This window comes from Dipodomys spectabilis, unplaced genomic scaffold (assembly GCF_019054845.1).
Source record: "Dipodomys spectabilis isolate Male_0828 unplaced genomic scaffold, ASM1905484v1 ptg000279l, whole genome shotgun sequence".
Taxonomy (NCBI): domain Eukaryota; kingdom Metazoa; phylum Chordata; class Mammalia; order Rodentia; family Heteromyidae; genus Dipodomys; species Dipodomys spectabilis.
In genome coordinates this window covers 695,749-702,101 of record NW_024870956.1, presented here as the reverse complement: position 1 = coordinate 702,101, position 6,353 = coordinate 695,749, and the positions used below count along the sequence as shown (strand labels likewise).

Sequence of the window (6,353 nt, the reverse complement as noted above, 5' to 3'; positions counted from 1 at the left end):
TAATCTATTTCTTTCCCTCCTAGATATAATACTTTGAATTCGACATTGTTTTATAATATATAGGTTCATTAATAAATGTGTCCTTTCAGATTGCTTTCCATATAGAAACAGTTTAAGATTCCTTTAATTCCTAGGTCCTTATAGAATTTTATTTCTTTAGGTTAAAATGACAATGCTATCTTATTTCAAAAGTTTTATAAAGGTTATGCTATGTAAAGGCTTTTCTAAAAAAGTGAAGATTGAATACACTGATGACAAAATAACTGTTATTTCTACGAATTACATGTATTATTACACTTGTATATTTGTAATCAACTTTTTAATAACTGTTTTTCACTTCTTGCATCTGAAGAACGAAAAATATAGAATACTTCACAAATTTTCATATCATCCTTGTGCAAAAGCAATGTTAATCTCTGTATTGTAATTCGGGTAGACGTGCTGCTGAAGCATGTAGTATCCTGTAAATTTAAGTAGTTAATGATGCAATCTTAAGACAGGCATATATCCTTGGTTGCCTATTTGTAACAAGGAAACCTTATTGTTCCTTAAATTGCTATTCATCTTATTTCTGTAAAATTCTGTGTATGGTGGAAAAAATTATATTGTTTGTTCGATTGCTCATATTTGCAATTTTTGTCAATAACTATTTTAAGTCTTTCTCATTTGAAATTTGATCGTACTTTGAAGCCTTTATACCTACGTCCAAAAGTGATGGATTTTCAAATACTTATTTATGAACTGATTTAGCTTTGTGGAGCTAATGGATTCAAAGTAAGCCTTGCTTAAGAGCTACTTCTAAAATCCTGCAGCTTAAAATTTCCCAAATGAGGTCTTACTGGCACAAATGTCTCCCTGACACTTTACCCTTACTCCATGTAGGAACAGACCAACCAGGATATCTTACCCTGACAGCACAGATTGTCTTATTGGAGCAAAACTAATCTTAGTTACATAGGATCATAGAGAGATGAACAGTTCAGACAGAACTGTTCAGACTAAGCCGGGCTCACGCCTGTAATCCTAGCTACTCAGGAGGCTGAGATCTGAGGATCACAGTTCAAAGCCAGCCTGGGCAGGAAAGACTGTGAGACTCTTACTCCAATAAACCACCAGAAAACAGGAAGTGGCGCTGTAGCTCAAGTGGTAGAGAACTAGAGCTGAAGAGCTGAGGGACAGCGCCCAGGCCCAGAGTTCAAGCCCCGTGACTGACCAAAAAAAAAAAAAAAAGAAGTGTTCAGACTAGAAGGTATTTTTTCTTTTTCTGAATATAATTGTTTATTACACCCTACCATTTCAAAAGTAGCTAAAGCCAAGAAGGTGAAAAAATTATTCATATGCATGATTACCTCATGTCCTGGCTTGTCTACCATCCAACCAGGCAGGAACTTACACCAATGATTTTCTATCACAAAATATATTCCATAGCTCCAGGAAAAGTCCATATGTTTCTCCTCATTATTAGGCATTAAATTGTTTTAATCACAGTGTTTCCTATTCCCTCTAGGCTGTACATCTCCGAATGGTAAAGCTTTAGTTCTAATTCTACCAAACACTGAGGTATAGGTAATGGAATAATATTTTAAAACAGTTGCCTTTGTTACCTTAACCACAACAGAACAATGCAAAACATTTTCTTATATTATATATAATTATGTATTTTATATTTATATGTGCTGATTTTATATTTCACACAGTGAATCTTACTGGAATTAATTGATAATTTGACAAATTAATTGATATTTACTCCAATAAATAGATTGGAATATAAATAATCAGGATTAGAATATATATTAGAATATAAAAAGTATCAATGCAATGTTTTCGGTATAAACTTGTGATACCTTCTAAGTGTTCTTTGTCTTCTGAATTCACATGGTAAAAAAAAAAAAAACAATATTGTTTTCCTCTAATCTATAAGGGATTTTACACTTCTGCTCTGTTTATTGTTTAAACTCTCTGGTCCCAAACTGTTTTTCTCCATATTTTTGAAGCATTCCTACTGATTATACTCAAATTTTGCTGATATGATGTCTAAAAGGTATTATTCTTCTACAGGATCCACGGGACCTAGGATCCCAAGTCCCAGTTATCCGTGTCATCAGATAACTAGAGCAAGAGTTCTCACCTAGGCCCATGGAACATGCCAACAGAAAGTAATTGAAGACCCATCTCAATTTCTCATTTCCTATATTTCAGGGCTCCAATTCCTTGAAATGCAGGAATTAGCAGTAAGCAATTGGAAAATGCAAGGCAACTTAAAATGCAAGATGAGATCACAAAATGTGAAAGTACAGTAATTCAAACTTTCAATTTTCAGAAGACTATCCCATATGAGTGAACAAGACAACAAATGTCACAAAATTATTTGTAATACCCCTCTCCTAAGGATTAATGAATGATTTAAGTCCAGCATCAGCAGGCCAAAAAATAGTTCCTGGAATGATAGATCCATAATTGGTCTACCAATGCTAGGAATACTTGTCATAGAGTTCAAATATAATTCAGAAAAAACAATAATTGAGAAGATCCTTAGTGCTTCAAAACACTGGTATTTCAGTAAAACTTGGTTCTGTAGTGTAAAAACGTTGTCATTCTAAAACAAATGATAACCTGCATTTAATCTCCTGAAACTATATTCCTTTTCAAATAAACTTTTTAAAATCACATTTGCCAAAATAACACTTTACAAGTAGATGATATTTAGTGACGCTACTAGTTTTTCAAGTGTAGGGAGCAAGTTACAATCGAGTTGATTTATTTACCCAGCACTAATGCCAATCAGATTCAACCATTCATTAAAGTGTAGAAATAGGACCCCTCACCATTTGTGTTTTTCAGTAGGTGCCTTCGAAAATTTATTAATAGATCAGCCTCCCATATTTCAAACCAAAACATTAGCTAATAAAGTAAATTTCGTCACATAATAAGTACATTTTAAAAAGTCGTAAATAGTTGCCTTATCATATGGTGTTTTATGTTTTCCCTATCTAACATAGTAAGAAATATGACTTTAAGTCTTGAATATGAGTACGTATCAGAGATTTGACAAACATAAAATCTGTCTTCTATTTCTATCATATTCCTCTATAGTAGTAAATTTTAGTTTTTTTCTTTTTCCAAAACTCATAGGTGGTAGAAAATATTATCCCGTGTAAAATAAAATAATCACAAACCACTGTACAAAGCCATTTATAAAACTGTTAGTAAGGCGTACATTCTAAGCCATTTTTCAACTTTCTTTTTGACTAATGAGTAATCTTCCAAATGGAGGGGAATAAGATCATGTCTAGGTGCTTCATGTCTCCAGTCTTGCAAATTGTTACTTCAGATGAATGAATTATGGGAATTTAATCTGACATCAGTTTAAGTATATGCAGAATTGAAACTCCATGGAATGTATATAAACCTTTCAAAGTACTAACAGACAGTTGAACAGAATGACTATCAGGAAGTTGAAACCAGAGAGGAATAATAGTAAAGACATAGAATGAATGAAAAATGGAACAATGGTCAAGTACAGCTAGAATACTCAATGTACACATGTGAGAAAGGAAGTGGTAAATTGGAAATAAATCTTGTAGAAGGGGTTGGTTAAAAATGATAGAAGGAGTGACTCTGATCCAGGAACATTGAACAATTAGATGGACATATTTAATTGTAACACACTAGCACAACATTTTGAAATTCAGTGAAAAAACACAACAAAAAACAAAAACACACAAAAAGCACAACCAAACAGCAATCTCTATAGAATATGATTATGACCTCTCAAAATTTTAAATAGTTAATGAAGGACAATCTTGGGAAAACATACAAAGTTGTTTAAAGTGGGCAGTTTGGGGTAGAGGAGAATTTTTAACAGATTAAAATAGGTTGTCTAAGGTTATAAATCACCTACATCTGCTGCAAATATTCTCTTCTGCGAGTTCTCTTGGTCTGAACTGGATGCTCCAGTCCTGAGCCACACTTGATAGCTTTTGAAGATAAAATGGAAGTAACAAGATCAAGATCCCATCACACCACTGGAGAGGAAACAGTCCTCTATGTTTTCTCTCATTTCTATTGACTACTTTTATTCATAAATTTACGTCGAGTAATTTGAATTACATATTTCCTTCTTTGTTCTGGCAAAGTAATTGTTCAAAATAATTCACTAAATATTATTTTCCATTTTTTTTCTATCATGCTGTTTACTTGTCCAAGCGAGTCCATTAAACTTCCCCCTTGCTTTTGGTTGCCACGGAAACCCAGCATCAATGATAATGAGGACAATCTCTAATGTAAAACTCTGTCTCCAAAATACCAGTCCAAGAAGCTGTGATCACAAATATTTAGCTATACTTTTTTCTTTTGTCTTTTACCTTGAAAGTCTTCTTGTTTCTAAAGTGCCCTCAAAAATAAGTACTCCACCAATTTTTGGTTCAATCACTTCTAACCTCAAAGGTATATTTTGCTAACAAAATGCTTAGAGGAAACCGAAGAATACTGCACTTATATATTCTCTCTTAAGACTCTCCATACATACCATATCAGGAGTAGTTATTCTTTGCAAAATTATTTCAATAGATTATTTTTCTTTGTTTTGCATTTGCTCAACAAGATATATGGAGAAGAATAGAGTTAAATCACCCATACCTTGAAGGACAGTGTCTGTTACAAAAGAACAATGCTCCTATGTTCTAATTCTCTGTCCTCCTCTTAGCTCTTGCCGGATTTCCTACTTATCACAGATTCTTGGCTTCAAGTCTAGTGAAGGTGAAGGACTATAAGGCCTCCCCTATTGCTACATTGTAGAGCTAGATCTCCTGCAGGAGGTAAGCATGAACGATGCACACGAGGAACACATATTGGGAGAACAGGCTTAAGCATGTCTGGTTTATTTATGCAAATGGGTTGGGATTTTATAGCCCCAGCTTTCCCAACCTCCTGAGTCCTTCCCAGCCAATTACTTAGCGGGCAGTTGATGATGGGCACTGCTTGGTGACAGGCACTGTTTGGTCCCCGGGGGGCATGTAGGGAGCATGTACAGCTCATGGTTGACAGGCTAGGAAGACATGCCTGTGGGTCATGTCTCTATGAGCAGGAAGTGTGCATCAACTGCTACTCTAGCTGACTCAACCAGATCTGACCGGCTCTACCCACAAAATTCCCCTTTTCTTTTAAAAGGACCGTCATTATGGTGACCCATCGTTGGAAGCGTTTTTGCCGGGAGTACAAGCATTTAATAATTCCTAGGAGAGTAAGCCCTACAAGTGCAAGGCCTCCCCAGGTGACCAGAGAGGATGGCGAAAACCATTGTTGTAACTTTTTAAGCACATTTTCTAAAAAGTAGGCAGCGGGAATAAGCTGTATGGTGGTCTGGTTTAGGTGGTTAACATCATGCAGCAGGTTTTGGGTGAAGTTTAAGTACTCAAGGGACCTAAGGACTTTGATGTAGTCACTAAGTTCAGAGACATTGGGTGCAGGAGTGGAAAGCTGACAGACAGAATAGTGATAGCATTATATAGTCCTCCTTGTTTTAATCGAAGAAACGTAATCTGTTCTTGGAGCAATTCTATTTGTTGTTGGAGCACAAGGAGGCCTCCCTTAAGATGATTGGCAACTTGTAAATGTTGTAATTCTATGGATGACTGTTGAGGGATGAGCTGGTTTATCTGTTGCACGGTGGACACGCCTTGGGACAGCAATATAGCAGCGGCTGAAGCCACTGTAGCGATGATTGTGGACCCGATTGCAATGATCAATCCTACTGTTCTTTTAGTGCGTAGACGAATCAATTGAATCTGGGAAAACTGAGAGTCATTAGTAGCCGGAACAATAAATAGGGGAACACGTACCAAACCTGCAAAAGGATATGAGTCATTGGGTTGCCAGTGATTGCTGAAAGTGCAAGTAGGGGAGGAGTTGTCTCCTAGACAAAAAAAGAATGGGGCTCTAACCACAACCATTCCTGACTCCTGGTGGTATCCAGATTGGTTACAGTGATGAGTATTGGCCAATAGGAAAGGGGACAAATCAAGGCAGGAATGTGATGAGCAAACGATTGGCATGGGGGCTCCTAGGTCTCTCAATTGTCCTCCTGAAGAGTCATAAAACTCCTTTAGATTTTGGGGTTTGGGATCTTTTTCAGATTGGTTGTTTATACCCGGGTAGAGGGACAACGCGAGGTCCCCAAATACTTGCCTTGCCAGGAATTGGCACAAAGGCTAATCACTAATTCCTCAAGAGGAGTGCAAAGAGTGCCAAAGGTATCAAACTGACTGCATATGAAAAGGTATGTCAGTAGCCTGATTGCAATTTTTTCTAGTGGGACAAATGGGGTAGGGTCCTGTGTAGTTCCACCATCCCAT

The 6,353-nt window shown here is 36.4% G+C and overlaps 1 pseudogene; it reads right to left on the bottom strand.

Annotated features, from left to right (window-relative positions):
• Positions 1-356: 356 nt before the first annotated feature.
• On the bottom strand, positions 357-453 carry LOC122126489 (annotated as a pseudogene).
• Between the last annotated feature and the right edge of the window lie 5,900 nt (positions 454-6,353).